This window comes from Chlorocebus sabaeus, chromosome 4 (genome assembly GCF_047675955.1).
Source record: "Chlorocebus sabaeus isolate Y175 chromosome 4, mChlSab1.0.hap1, whole genome shotgun sequence".
Lineage (NCBI taxonomy): Eukaryota > Metazoa > Chordata > Mammalia > Primates > Cercopithecidae > Chlorocebus > Chlorocebus sabaeus.
In genome coordinates, this window is record NC_132907.1 from 85,867,369 (window position 1) to 85,883,401 (window position 16,033).

Here is a 16,033-nt window from a genome sequence, read left to right on the forward strand (position 1 = left end):
CTGCCCATTTGCAACATTATCACCTATTTTGCATTTAGATGAATCTTGGATTGATTCTGAAATACTGAGGTGAAAAAAATGCAATAATGACAACCCCTAAGTATCAGAGCAACTCCCTGCAAGGATGATGTGTGGGTCACTGCGTACACTTGAACCTAGCAATTACCAGTCCACAAATAGCAGGTTCGTCATTGTACATTTCTGCCAGAGTCTTTTCAAGCAGGAAGGACCCACAGGCAAGACATTGGGATGAATACCTTTTTAATAACTGAGTTGTACAGAAAGGATCAGCATCCCATGTTTCATCTTCAAAGATTTCCTAGTCTGAGAAGTATCCTCAGGGATTTTTTGGGATGCGTGTAAATTATACTTCTCACCTAAATAATCTTGAAACACACACACACACACAAGCTAAGTGATTGAAAGTTGATCTGATCCAATAGAGACAATTTTAATGTTCGGTGATAAAGAAGTTGGGGAGTTCAACTGACTATATTAACCAAAACAAACACTGGATTATCCCATGTGTATCCCAATGAATAGTACCCTTCTACTTGCCCTTGCCAACAGCTCTGAAAAAGTTAGAGAAGATGACCAGGCACGGTGGCTCAAGCCTGTAATCCCAGCACACTTTGGGAGGCCGAGATGGGCGGATCACGAGGTCAGGAGATCGAGACCATCCTGGCTAACACGGTGAAACCCTGTCTCTACTAAAAAATACAAAAAACTAGCCAGGCGAGATGGCGGGCGCCTGTAGTCCCAGCTACTCGGGAGGCTGAGGCAGGAGAATGGCATAAACCCGGAAGGCGGAGCTTGCAGTGAGCTGAGATCCGGCCACTGCACTCCAGCCTGGGCCACAAAGCGAGACTCCGTCTCAAAAAAAAAAAGAGAAGGAAGAAAGGAAGCAAGGAAGGAAGGAAGGAAGGAGCAAAGAAAGAAAAGAAAGGAAAAGACAAGAAAAGATAAAGAAAGGAAAAGGAAAAAAAAGGAAAGAAAAAAGAAAAGGAAAGAAAGGAAAAGAAGTGGTCAAAATATAACCTGTGCTATTGATAACAGCTAAATCACAGGATGTAGCTAATGTGAAATTTCACTAAATTCCAGAATTAGATCAACTCTCCTATCCAGTCTCAGCACTGGACTGAGGTTGCTGCAGCTGAAAGCCTGCATAGTAAAACTTGCAGTGTGGAAGAGCCAAGGCTACTTATATTTTCCTTGGACAGACCTGCTGAAGAGACAGAAGACAGAGGCCACCTGACCATGAGCCCTTACCCTCCCCAGATTGACCAGTTAGAGGAGTCAGTCCCCTACCTGGAGGCAAAATGCTATAGAGGTGACCACAGGTCCATCATATAGGTGACCACAGGCTCATCATGTAGGTCACATCTAATTAATGTTCTTTTAAAACACACACACACACACACACACACACACACACACACACAAGCTTTAACATATTGCTAAATGAAGAAACTTCATACCAGCTTAGAACACTGAGTAGAAGTTACTATGATGTGTTATATGTCATAAGTTAAAGCTAAGAGAGTTAATGAGGGATAATACCAGAGATGTGCTAAAAAGAATGTGTACATGGTATGTAGTCAAACAAAGGAAGACATTGGCAATTGTTAATTTAAAAATCTGACGTTAATCATGCAATGCAGACAATAGAGTGGCAGTTCTTTCTTGAAAGAATACAGAAAAGAGTGAGAAGACTGCCAAATCATGTCTGGGAGATAGATGAACCTCATGCTGAGTGAATATTGTGTGGTCATGTTGACACCTCCATCTCTGCTGGATTGCCAAAAAGCCACCAGGTCACCATGCTGTGAACAAATTGCCTCCTCTGTACCTGGCCTCAACACCTTCCACAGCATGGAGCAACAGGGCCTGTACTTCTCCATGAAATCGCACCACCTACCTCCACCCCTTCCATCCATCAGTCCTCTACCTCAGGGGAGGCTCTAGAATTGGAGGTTTATAGGAGGTTTTGTCAGTCTAGACAAAAGGAAGGGCCAGGGATGCTTTTCTGCAAACATCCTTTGCTTTTGATTTTCTTATATTGTAGGCTCATTAGGCATGTATTGGGTTGGAAGTGAGTATGAGATTATGGGAGGACTATCCCACCAAGCCATTCTTAGCGCCATCTCTTTTCCTCTCCAACATTATACCTTGGATTCAGAAACTGCCTCCCATTCAAGAAAATCCTACACCACATGCCAGAGCGTCTCTCTCCTTCTCTTAAAATAATAGCAATACTAATCAATCAGAATTTTTATTAGCACACCGGAAAGTTGGTTGTTAAACTTTCCCCAGGTGCTTCTTCCATGGCTCCCCAGAAAGAGCCATGCTGCTGGCCCAGCCTGAGGCACATCTTTGCACAATTTGAAGGAACAATGGTGCTGGGTCCTAAGAACCATGGAGGCCTGGTTGACATTAGTAGGTACGTAACTGTATCTCCCGCAGGCAGAGGAAAATGAGTATCTGAGTGGCGTTTAAGGAAGTTCTCCTCAGTATCCTGGCCCACAGACTTTAGAGGTAAACTTCTTTGGGGTACCCAATAACCACTTATGGGGATGGCACCTGGAGAACCAGTGTCACTTTTGTATTAGTTCATTCTCATACTGCTAATAAAGGCACACCTGAGACTGGGTAATTTATAAAGGAAAAAGATTCAATTGACTCACAGTTCTACAGGGCTGGGGAGGTCTTGAGAAACTTACAGTCATGGCAGAAGGGGAAGCAAATATGTCCTTCTTCACATGGTGGCAGGAAAGAGAAGAATGAGCAAAAGGGAGAAAATCCTCTCATAAAACCACCAGATCTTGTGAGAACTCACTCACTGTAATGAGAACAGCATGAGAGTAACAGCCTCCATGATCCAAATACCTCTCACAGGGTCCCTCCCATGACACACGGGGATTACGGCAACTGTAATCCAAGATAAGATTTGGGTGGGGACACACCCAAATTGTATCACCCTTCTACAGGCTCATATTTATAACTGGGAATTAGGTGACACTCAGCTCAGGTTGATGAACTGAAAGCTCCTTGACTCACTGGGAAGGAGAAGTGTTTACAAACATGAACAAATAAATAAAAGTGACAGATTCAATTAGAAACAGTAAAGCACACAGCAGTCTGGAGGAAGTTTACGAATTATTAAACTTGTTTACTCTATAAGGCAATGCAATTCATTCAAGTAATTAATCTGAAAGATAATATTAGCTAAAACACATTAGTAATGCTGAGATGGCTAAGAAGCTTAAAAATACCAACAAAAGGAAATGAAAATATACATGAGATGAACAAATACATTCTATGGCATTAGCACACTTATAAGCAAAACCAGTCACACAATTTGTGAAGCCAGTGCAAAAATGAAAATGTATCATTTGGCCAACAACTCTCAGTTTCCCTAATACCAACCCCTATTCATCCCTGCCCCTCTCCCCAGTCCCTGGTAACCACCGTTCTACTCTGTTCCTAGGAATGCACTGCGGTTTATTATTATTATTGTTATATTATTATTCCACATATACATAAGACCATGCTATATCTTTCCTTCCATATCTGGCTTATTTGATTTAGAATGTTTTTCAGGTTCATCCACATTATCCCAAGTGTCAAGATTTTCTTCCTTTTTCAAGGCTGAGTAATATTCCATTGTTAATATCCCATTATTGCTTAATTCATGTATTCATTGTTGGGTGCTTAGGTTGATTCCATTTCTTGTCTATTGTCAGTATTGTTGCAATAGATATGAGAGTGCAGGTATCTCTCTTCAACACACTAATTTCATTTCTTTGGATATACACCCAGAAAAGGGACTGTTGGATCATATGATAGTTCTATTTTTAATTTTTTGAGGAATCTCAATACTGTTTTCCATAGTGGCTGTGCCAATTTACATTCCCATCAATAGTGGATAAGATTTTCTACATCATTCCCAATATGTGATCTTTTGTCTTTATGGTAATAGCCATCCTAACAGATGGGAGGTGATATCTTATTACAGTTTTAATTTATGTGGAATGAATAAGTTCTAATGTGCAGCATGGAGACTATAATTAATACTACTGTATTATATACATGAAATATACTAAAAGGGTAGACATTAAGTGTTCTCATCACACTCAAAGAATTGGTAACTCTGTGAGGAGATGCACACATTAACTATCTTGACAGCAGCCATGAGTTCACTATGCACATGGATTTCAAAACATTGTGCTGCATACCTTAAATATATAGAACTTCAGTAAATATTCTTAAATGCAAACATGAGGCCTCCTCTTCAAAAGTAAGAAAAATAAGGTCAGTTACAGATGCTCAAATATAGACCCTTTTATAGAAAAATAGTTTTTTGTTTTTTTTGTTTTTTGAAATGGAGTCTTACTCTGTCATCCAGGCTGGAGTGCAGTGTGTGATCTTGGCTCTCTCCAATCTCCGCCTCTGGGTTCAAGCAATTCTCCTGCCTTAGCCTCCCTAGTAGCTCGGACTACAGGCACATACCAGCAAGCCCAGCTAATTTTTTAATAAAAATATTTTTCATTAATAATAGTTGGAGTAATTTGTACATAAGTAACACCACAATCCTAAATATATAAAATTACTCTGATTAAAAATGTTTTCATTAATAAAACTCAGAGTAATTTTGTACATAACACCACAATCTTAAATTACACATAATATTTTGAAATAATAATTGTATATAATAAATAAGTAATAATACTTTATTAATGTGATACCTTGATAGAGCATAAGATTTCAATGGCTAAATTTTTCTGAAAATACTTCTACTAAGCCATTAAAACATATGCACTTAGCAACTTTATTTTCTATTGATATAATTAAAAACAATGTCACTTGCTCTTGGGAAATGTAAGATCACAAATCATTTTTATTATATTAAATTTTGAGTAGACTCAAAAATCCTGATCCTACTGTTCCTGAAGAGTATTAAATTGGCTATGACAACATTAGGATAAATACCTAACGAGGTCTTTTGAAAAATAAATTTCAGTGCATCTAAAGATGATGATTCTTGTGGAACAATTATCTGAAAAGGCTTAACTCTTCATACACATCAACTTTGAGTCTGAATTTAATCTTAAATTTAAATGTACACAGTTATATTTTAATGATTTCTCTGGCAGTTCCTGTAACTTGTGAAGGCAGTACTAGAAACCCAGAGTGGATTCATGAGTGGTCCTCATTTCAAAGGGCCTTTTCATGCAGTCAATCACTGGATCTTTGATAAGGAGGTAATTAATTTTAAAACTATCTTTCTCATTAATAACGGGTTCATCCAAAGCTTTATATGAATACAGTGTTTTTTACCATCGCATGTGACGATCTTTAAATATAACTTCTACTTCTAAGGCTGTGGGTATTTAATTTGTAGTTTTGCAGCAGTTTTTCAAATAAGAGACTCTAACTCCCTGAAGATCTCTGGTGCCTCCCTGACAGGCTTTAATGACAGTGTCTATCTGTATGCTCTTATTTTGAAATAACTGTACTGAATAAAATAATTTATTTTTCCAAAACAGTTTACAACGATTTTGTAAAAATGTGCTCCCAGAGGTCCAGAAGTTTCCACACAGCACCCAGAGTGGAGCATGTTATCTTAGGGGAGGCCGCAGGCAGGGGCTCCAGGAGAGACAGGCCAGCTGGTCACCCACAGCAGGTCCCAGCCTTGTCCCCACCCAGGCCTCTCTTCTCTCCCTCGCTGGCACTGCTGGCACGGATGCTCCTGTTTCTGCTGCCACCTCATAGGCACGTGGACATGCCTTTTTGTGCTTATTTCTTTGTTCAGCTAGTTGTCACTCTATCCGCTTTCTCTTCTTTCCAGGCACTATGGATTTGAAGGCACTGTCTCTGTGTCCTGAAACTGAGGTGTTAATCTGATCAGGTCTGCCTGCCTTGATTGCTTTTGGTCACTTACCTTGTGTTATCATTATTATTGTTTTCCTTTTTCCACACAGCCCAAGGCTGCAGTAGCAGAAGGATTCGCCTCTGAACGCTGAAACTTAACCTTCACTGGACACTTTACAGATAACATTCAAAGGTCACCATGGTAATGGTGGCTTCAGTTGTTTTTCAGAAACTTAACCCAGCTTCCCTCCAGTTCAAACTGATTGAGACCACGAACCCTTCAGCTGAGGTTGTGCAAATGCCCTACAAGCACTTGGACCTTCCATATTTTACCCCAAACTACCAGTGCCGTTTTGATGTTGGAGGTCTAAAAGCTCCCTCCTCAGATTATGGTGACACTGCTGTTTTCTGTACATACGTCTTGTGAAATTCCATGAAGCTTGACTACGCGTATGCAGAATGAACCTGTTATTCATTTTTCACCTTAGAACACCCTGCTTTCCTAACTCATAAATATCCATAAGCCTTATCTTCAGGGAGGAGGATTTGAGACCCGTTCTCCTGCCTCCTTGCTCTGTGACCTTGTGAATACGTCTATTCTCTTTTGCAAAGCCCATGTCACAGTGATTGATTTACTGTATGCAGGCAGAATGAACTTGGACATGGCCACTGACAGTATGTTCTGTTCAAGTGCCCCTAAAGTGAAAGTTGGGTTCTCATTATCTCAGAGGAGAGGTGAGGAGCCTGCAGAATGACAAGAAAGGTCACCCCAGCTTTGTGGCCCCGTCCTTAAAGGAAAGGAAACTCAGTTCCTCAGATCGTTTCCCTCCATTCCAAACTGGAACTCCGGCAGTCTGTGGTCAGCCCCAGGACTACTTTTCAAACCTTGTTATTCTCACATTTTTCTTTCCCAGGGTGGTCAGGCCTCCTGCCTATTCGAGACTGATGGATGTGTGAGCCCAAATCTCATTCCTGTTCTCTCCAGCCCATGTACCCCACGCTCCTAGCACACACAGTTTTCACCACGCCCTAACCAACTGAGGCTCGGGGCACCTTGATAATTTGCACACCCTGTTGCAGCTGCCCAGGGGACCCATCCCCTACTCCTTACAACACCCTAATAATGCCTGAAGATCCAGAATGAATCCCATCTCCTTTATGTCTCAAGCCCTTTAGTCTCTTCTCTGTCTGTCTCTCATGGCATTTGCAAAGGTTTAGATTAGATCGCGAGCCGCACTCCCTACAATTACTTGTTCACATGTCTTCTGTTTTCAAACTGTCTATAAATCTGTAATGATTTTGACAAGGCATACAAATGTTCCTTCCATATTTTACTCAACTTTAGCATGGATTCTTTTTCTCTCCTACCCCATCTTGCCATAATATACCCCCTAATTAAATCTGACAACATTATTTTGCTTCTACAATTTTGTTACAGCTCTTATTTTTCTCCTTCATACTCCTTACTGCAATAAACTAGAATGGCATCTTTAGATTTTCATAAAGACTTCAATTTTATTTTCTGCAAAGAAATATGTTTCAGAAGAAATCTGAGCATCTACAAACTCCAAATTGGAGCTCGAATTAGGTGATAAAAAGTATTTAAGTTTTGAAAGAGAAGAGCAAAGGAAAAGAGAGATGTATGTTTACGTCTATGCGTGTGTCTGTGTGTGTGTGTGCGTGTATAAATCAAATCCAATGGTCAGCAGACCACCGCCATATCAGCTAGGATCCAGGTAGTGAAGCAAACACTACTCTAGTTTTTCCAAATACAGGGAATTTAACATAAAGATCTGTTACATAGGTGATGGGAAGATGAGAAGGCAGACAGGTTAGCGTGGCAATTTAACTATGTGAAGGAACTACAGTCCCAACAGTAGGAAGCAGTAGGGTTTCAAGTAACCAAATACAAGAGGCATTTTGACAGGGCTAGCATTATACTGGGGACTGCCTAGTAAAAGTTGGAACCGTGGAGCTCAGGGCTTTCTAGGAACATGAGCAGCAAGGAAGATGTGGCTGCTACTGGAAACACTTGCCAAGCCGGAGAGAGACAGGGAGATACCTTGGCAACTCTTCCCTTCTGTCCTCCTGTCTCCTGCCTGTACCTTTCATAGGTCAGACTGAAAGGGAAGCCAGGTAACAAGGGAACAGAGCAGGCTGGAATCAGACCCCTGTGATAAAATCATGCAACCAACACAGCAGGACAAGCACGGATGTGCACTTACCTGTGGAAGCATAGTGGACTCAGGTGCACAGCAAGCCTGCTTCCTGTCACTAAAAGATGACGAGGCTGGGAGCGGTGGCTCACGCCTGTAATCCCAGCACTTTGGGAAGCCTAGATGGGCGGATCATGAGGTCAGGAGTTCGAGACCAACCTGTTCAACATGGTGAAACCCCGTCTCTACTAAAAATACAAAAATTAGCCAGGCGCAGTAGCAGGCACCTATAATCCCAGAATCTTGGGAGGCTGAGGCAGCAGAATTGCTTGAACCTGGGAGGTGGAGGTTGCAGTGGGGCGAGATCGCGCCAGTGTACTCCATCCTGGGTAACAGAACAAGATTCTGTCTCGAAGAAAAAAAAAAAAAATGATGAAAGTCTATGTCTGCGGCAAAGCACAAAACTATCACTCCCTTCCCTGCATGTTACAGTTTATTGAAGTGATACTCTCTTTCTCTCCCTCTCTCTCTCGTTTTTTCTTTGAGATGGAGTCTTGCTCTGTCACCCAGGTTGGAGTGCAGTGGTGCACTCTTGGCTCACTGCAACCTCTACCTCTCAGGTTCAAGCGATTCGCCTGCCTCAGCCTCCCAAGGTGATATACTCTTATCTTAAAAGTTTTACAATATTTTAAGGAAAAGGATTGTGCTATGGACTAAATGATGTCACCCTAACATTTCTATTTGAAGTCTTGACCCCCAGTACTCCAGAAAGTGACTGCATTTGGCAACAGGGTCTTTAGAAAGGTAATCAGGTTCAAATTAGGTCAACCGTGTAAGTCCTAATTCAGTATGACTTGTGACCTTAGAAGAAGGGGAAATTGGGACACAGACATGCATAGAGAGAAAACCAGGTGAAGACCCAGTTTAAGCTACCTAGTCTGTGATATTTTGTTGTGGCGGCCCTAGCAGACTAATATAGATTTTTTTTTTTTTTTTTTTTTTTGTTTTTGCTCAGTGTCTGTTTCCATACCACCCTCTTCTTTCCACAGGAATGAGATATGATTGCCGCAATTCTTATGTACCCACAGACACATCTGAGTGGCAAGTGTTTTATTACATGTAGAATCCCCCTTCCTTGAAATAATGAAAGCTTTACTTCTCCATGCTGACAAATTCACTTCTGACAAAGTGCCTAGAACATCTAAAATTCGGATGAAGCCTGCTATGTTGGAGCACAGGAATGAGCCTAGAACATCTGAAATTCAAAGGAAACCTGCTAATCTGACAGTGCTGCCTGGGAGCAGAAGAATGTGATCCCAGAGATAGAGGCCAGTGGCTGCAGTTACACACGCCTTAATGAGGAAATTGGAGATGGGACAGTTTCCAGGTTCTATTTAATCATAAATAGAATTCTTTAATCATAAATAGTATTCTTTAATCATACCCGTGCCTCATTTCTGCTGCCCTGGGTCCTCCTGGGTCGTCCTCTTTACAACATTCTTCCTCAGCTTAATTCCAAGGAGTATTCCACAAAAATCACTTTTCTGTCTAGTTTTATCAAACTTTTTCAATTTGATTCCAAGGGCTTGTATACTAGGTGCTTTTTCAATGTGATTCCAAGGATGTGGATACTGTGTTAATTTACAAAAGATGAATGAAGGTGGATAAAAGATGATATAATGTTACTACATGAACAAGTTCCAGCACTGATTGAGGAAGTGGCCTCTCTGCTATATTTGGGGTTCACAAATCTTGGGGAAAACCCTAAAATGAATAAGGAACTTGCTGGAGCAAACCCTGTAAACCTTTGCTTCCCTAACCTCTGTCATTTAAATGTACCTTCTGGTGGAAGGTTATTGATGTTTGCATGCCTGACCCCACAGGCAGCAATCACAGTGCACATAAATGTAGGTCGGTCAATAAGAGCCTTTCAAACAATTAGGTTTGCAGGTCTGAAGTCTGTTGGGATATCAGAAACTTTAAGAGCACATAATTTCATTGTTGGCTTGAAGCAGTAAAGAGACAGAAGAAAAGTTATGAATCTAAAAACTAAAAATATAAAATGTCAAACAATGGATTCAGCGACCTTATTTAGTTGATTTAAAGGCATTTGTGCATCAGCCTATCTTCTAATCTGGTGGGAAAATGGCATCTGTATAAAGAATTGGGTAGCATTAATTTTTTCAGGATTTTCTAATGAAAGTTTTCAAGCACATTGCAAACTGAAAGAAGTTTACAATGAGTTTGAAAATACCCACCACCTAGATTTTATCACTATTTTATTATATTTGATTTATCAAATCTATACATCCATTTAACATTTAATCTATTTTTAGAAATGCTGTCAAGTACATTGCAGACATCAGTACATAACTTTTCAAATGCTTAAGTTTGCATACATTAGTATGATTTCAATATTTCTTTATAGATTTTTATTAAAATGTATACACAATGAAATGCATAAGTAGTAAGTATAGATTTACTGAGTTTTTTTCAAATACATATACCATAACCTAAACCCCTATCAAAATATAGAATATTACACTTAGCACAGAAAGTTTCTTTATGCCACTTCCAGTACTACCCCCCCACTACACTCAGATTGGCAGCCATGGTTCAGATTTGTTTTTTCAATAGAGATCAGTTTTGACTGTTTAAAGTGTTGTGTTTTAAACGAAATGGAGCCGTATGTTCTCACATGTGAAAGGCTTTTTGTTCAGCATGCTTTTGTCATGCAGCCATGTTCTTGCATTCACCAAACATTTGTTACTTTTTTATTGTAGTGTTCCGTTGTGGGAATATTCCAATTTGTTTGTTCATTCATTATTGAAGATCCCTGGGATGTTCTCCAGTTTTTCACTATTATAAATAGACCTGCCATGAACATTCTTGGAAAAACCTTTTTGTGAACTTGTTTTCAATTCTCTTGAGTAAATAATTAGGAGTGGAATTTCGGGTCATAGGAAAGATGCATTTGGCTTTATACAAAATTGTTATGTTACTTTATGTAGACATTTATATATGTATGCGTGTTATAGCTCAAATTGTTTCAGCTTTGGCCACTGAGAGCTCTTTTACATGGCATCTGTACCTCTTGACATGCATGTGATATGATGATAGCTGTAGGTTTTATGTAGATTGTCTCTATCTGGGTGAGGAAGTTTGAGGCCTGAGTTACTGAGATATTTTCTATCATGAAAGGTGTTGCATTTTGTCAAATACTTTTTCTCCATCAATAGATATGATTGTATGGCATTTCTTCTTTACACTATTAATATGGAAAATTATATTGATTTTTTTTTTTGAATACCAGATGAGCATCTCATTCCCAGGAATAAATCCCCATTTGGTGAAAAAATATATATGTGTGTGAGTGTGTGTGTGTGTGTGTGTGTGTGTGTGTATAATATTAACAAACATATTTTGGTTAATATTTTGTTCAGGATATTGGTGTTTATGTTCTTGAGGAATATTGGTCTATAATTTTCTTTCTTTTTTATAAGTAATGTCTTTTCCTGATTTTGTATCAGGGAAATAGTGAACTCAAAAATAATTTTAGAAATATGTCTTCTATTTCAGAGACTTCATAGAGTTGTTATTTATTCTCTAAAGTTTGGTAGACTCCAACAGTGAAACCATCTAAGCCTGAAGTTTATTGATTTGAAGGTTTTAAAATAATCATTCAATTTTCTTTATAGTTGGACTATTCATATTATCTGCTCCATCTTGCACCAGTGTTGGTAGTTTGTGTTGTTCAAGTGTCCATTTTATCTAAGTTGTCAAATGTAAGTGCATAGAGTTGTTTGTATCTCTGATTATTTACTATCTTTGATATCAAATAATAGTGATAGTAGTGATATCCCCTCTTCATTTCAGATTTCTGTAATACGGATGTTCTCTTTTTTTTTATTTATCGGGCTTGCGAGAAGTTTATCCATTTCATTGATCATTTTGAAGACCACTTTGAGTCTATTAATCTTTCTCTATTTTCTTACCTTAATTTTTATCATTTTTTGCTGTATATTTTTATTTTCTTCCTTCTTCCTGATTTTGCTTTATTTTGTTCTTACTCTTCTTTTCTAGTTAGTTAAAGTGTTGACTTCAGACCATTCTTCATTTCTAAGTGCTATGACTTTCCTTTTCAGCACAACTTATTTGCATTCTATATACTGTGATATGTTGCACTTTCATCGTCAATCAGTTCAATATGTTTGCATATTTCCTTTGAGACTTCCTCTTTGATCCATGTGTTATTAGACATATGCTAATTTATTTCCAATTATTTGATGGGATACTTGAAAAATGGGAAAATTATGAATAACTGGAACCTCATTTTTTGTTATTGAGTTCTAATTTATTTACATTATAGTTAGAGAGTATATTTTTATTATTTATAAAATTTTAAACATATTTCAGTTTGTTTTATGAACTGATAATGTCTATATTGGTGAGTACCCCTTGGGCAGTTAAAAAGAATGTATATTCTACTTTGGTTGACTGAAGAGTTCTATAAATATTAATCAGATTCTGTTTATTGGCATTATTGTTCAGTTATTCTGTATATTTTATGATTTTCTGTCTATTGTTTATTTTAATCACTGAGAGGAGGGTTATTGATGTGCCCAATCATAATTGTGGTTTTACCTATCTCTCAGATTTATTAATTTTATTTTGTTTATTTTTTTGACAAATTATAATCGTATATAATTATGGATACATAGTGATGTTAAAATGATATATGTATACCATGTGGAATGTTTGAATCAAGCTAATTAACATATCCCTCATCTTAAATACTTACCATTTATTCTTCCTGTCTAGTTGCAATTTTGTATCCTGTGATCAAAATCTCTCCATTCTTCTCCTCACCTCTCAGCCTCTGGTAACCATCATTCTACTCTCTGATTCCATGAATTTTTAATTCCTAGAAGCAGAGTGTTCTTACTTTATGTATTCTGTATCTCTGTTATTTTGTGCATATGCATGTAGGATTGTTCCGTCTTCTTGGTGAATAGCACTCTTATTATTTCATGTTATTTTTTTCTGGAATATTTTTCTCTGAAGTCTAGTTGATCTGACATTAATATAATAACTTCAGCTTTTGTTTGTGTTTGCATGGCATACATTTTTCTATTCTTCCCCTTTTACTTACATATATCTTTATATTGGAAGTGAGTTCCTTGTAGATAGCATATAGTTGGTTTATTAATTTGTTAAGTTTATTCTGACAATCTATGTGCTTGATATGCTAGCATTCAGATCTACTATTTTATGATTAGTTTGCATCATTGACTTTTAATTAGATTTAGTTGGTATATCTAGAAGCTATAATACTAGAATTATGTTTGAAATAGTGAAGCAGTATCTTCTTTTATATATCTTGTAATACATATTTTTGAAATAGTGCAATTGCTTAGAGTATTAAGTATGGTTTTACTAAATTATGGAAAGAACCTTGTAGACTGCTAATGAATAAAGAGTTTCCTTAGTGATAATGAAAATATTCTGAAATAAGTTTTTGTGAGAATTGCACAAATTTGTGTATTACAAATCAACAAATTATGTATTTTAAATGAGTGAATTATGTGCTATGTTAATTATATCTCAATAACACTGTTACAATTCTAAGGTAAAAACAAACAGAACACCGATAGATCAATTAGCTTATCACTTTTTACTAACTTTATTGATGAAATTGGCCCCACAAAAAGTCTTACCCTTGATTTAAAAATGATCTTTAATAAAATAAGTTCTCTTACAATTTTCACAAATCGATAGCTCCAAAAAATATTCATCCTCGATTCAGTGATAGCTGTGGATTTTTAGTCTTTGGATATTTTCATAACATTTTCATTTGAATTTCTTCCCTGTATAAGTAGTGAAAGAGCAAAGAGCATTTGATAATATAGAAAGGTATAGATGTAAGAATATACAAATATTACTTAGCTGAAATGTACTGGACTCTTCTCCCAAAATATTTCACAGGCAACTTAGACTGAATGGGTCCAACGTATCATAATCCAAAGCAGTAGCAATTTCTACAGTCGTTTTCTTCTTTATCTCTGTGAGCTGTACCCACTTGTTCAACATTGAACCTTGCGTCATCCCTGAGTCCTCTCTCTCACTATAGCAATGGAATGTGTTTCTGAATTCTCTCTTGAACCATTTCCTTCTAGCTCAAGTTTATGGTAACTTCACTTACCCTCTGACTACTAAGTGCTCTCTAGCTGGGCACAAGGCTGTTAGCAAAGCCCTGTCTCCTGCAAGCTGAGACCACTCACACTGGCCACTCCTTCACTTCCAAGCCATGGCAGGCAATTCCTTGCCACCAGACATTTCCCACAATAAGCTTTTTCTCCTTCAAATATTTCCATATCTTCCTGACAAAGTTCATTTCTATTTACAAGCCCAGATAAAATCTCACCCTCTCTCTAAGCCTTACATGGCCAGCTGGGCTCACCCGGTTCTCAGCCTCACATGTGTTTCATGTTATATTTCACTGACCTCAGCTAGTTTTCAAAATGTTCCCATCTCTTCCACTAAACAGTGAGGTTGTTGTGAGCATGCTTTAGGTCTTACTCATTTTTTTTTTTTTTTCTTTGAGACGGAGTCTGCTCTGTTGCTCAGGCTGGAGTGCAGTGGTGCGATCTCAGCTCACTGCAAGCTCTGCCACCTGGGTTCATGCCATTCTCCTGCCTCAGCCTCCTGAGTAGCTGGGACAACAGACGCCCGCCACCACGCCCAGCTAATTTTGCTTTTGTATTTTTAGTAGAGACGAGGTTTCACCATGTTAGCCAGGATGGTCTCAATCTCCTGACCTCATGATCCACCCGCCTCAGCCTCCCAAAGTGCTGGGATTATAGATGTGAGCCACCGCATCCGGCCTGTCTTACTCATCTTTGAATGTCTACTGTTTAGATCACCTTTTGCCAGTTGATGGCCCTAGTAAATATTTGTCAAATTTAAGTTAATTTGATTTTGTATCCATGAACTTTTCTTAACCATGAAGTCACCGAGGGAAGGATTTTTTCCTAAACATTTTCAATCTCCAAGATTAGTATACATTGCCTGATATAAAACAGTTTCTTAAAATGTTTAGTGTATAAACTGACAAATAAAAATTGAAAACTACATAATACAATTAAAGGAGCACTAAATTAAGATAGGGGTACTTGAATTTGAGTACCATAACCTATGACTATATAAGTTTTCAACAAGCCACTTTTTCTCTTAGGCAGTCTACTGTGTGTTAGCTGAATAGATTCTAGATTTCAATTCTCAGGCTACAGTTCTGACTCTTCCACTTAACAGCTATGTGACCTTAGGAAAAAGCTTAATATAATAGACATTCCAACACTTTGCTTATATCTGGTTTTCTATTTTGGTCACACTCATGTCCACAATCCTTAGCCCTCATGCAGTTAGCCAGAGACTTAAGATTAGCACTGTCTGGCCAAAAGGCTGCACATAGAAGTTTATCTCTCTTGGTTCAAAATATTTAAGAATTGGTCCGTGACGTATACACCATGGAATACTATGCAGCCATAAAAGAGAATGAGTTCATGTCCTTTGCAGGGACATGGATTAATCTGGAAACCATCATCCTCAGCAAACTAACACAGGAACAGAAAACCAAACACCACATGTTCTCGCCCATAAGTGGGAGTTGAACAAAGAGAACACATGGACACAGGGAGAGGAACATCACACACCAGGGCCTGTCGGGGAGTGGGGAGCAAGGGGAGGGAGAGCATTTGGACAAATAGCTAATGCATGTGGGGCTTAAAACCTAGATGACAGGTTGATGGGTGCAGCAAACCACCATGGCACATGTTTACCTGTGTAACAAACCTGCACTTTCAGCACATGTATCCCAGAACTTAAAGCAAAATGAAAAAAAAAAAAAAAAAAAAAAGAATTGATGCATGACACTCCAGCTCTCACCTGGCCACAGTGACAAAAAAGTCGTGACATAAAAACTGCATAGACAATTTACACAAATCGTA

The 16,033-nt window shown here is 38.4% G+C and overlaps 1 protein-coding gene across 1 annotated transcript in view; it reads left to right on the forward strand.

Annotated features, from left to right (window-relative positions):
- Positions 1-16,033, forward strand: part of LOC140711553 (uncharacterized) — a 133,286-nt gene that overhangs the window by 67,823 nt on the left and 49,430 nt on the right. The gene's annotated exons all lie outside the window — the stretch shown is intronic.